We start from the raw sequence: 413 nt of genomic DNA, 5'->3' as shown, positions 1-413 counted from the left end.
TCATAGTAGGGATATGGAACCTTTTGGGCACCTCTGCATCACAAATTGGTGGTGCAAAGCGAGATACCTTGTGGCTCCCATCTGCAATCTCTGGGATAGGCTTGACTACCCCTGGAACACTTGAGATCATGTCCTTTAGTTTCTGTAATTCCCTGGCCATAGCATGATTGGTACCTGTATCCTGCATGAATCCATGGTTAGTGGTAGGATAATTATTTAAAGTGTTACCTCCCATTGGGTTCAAGTTAGGGAATCCATATTGCTGGGATTCTGGAACAACGGAGGGACCAGTGGAAGCAATGGTCTGCATTGGAATGAAGTCCCCTTGATGGACATCTAGACTTCCTGTTTGCAAACTTTTTAGGGATCCTGGCATCTGTAAGGATCCTGGTATCTGGGATGATCCTGGAACG

The sequence above is a fragment of the Plasmopara halstedii genome (assembly GCF_900000015.1).
Source record: "Plasmopara halstedii genome assembly, contig: Scaffold_3060, whole genome shotgun sequence".
NCBI lineage: Eukaryota > Oomycota > Peronosporomycetes > Peronosporales > Peronosporaceae > Plasmopara > Plasmopara halstedii.
This window is presented reverse-complemented; position numbering follows the sequence as displayed.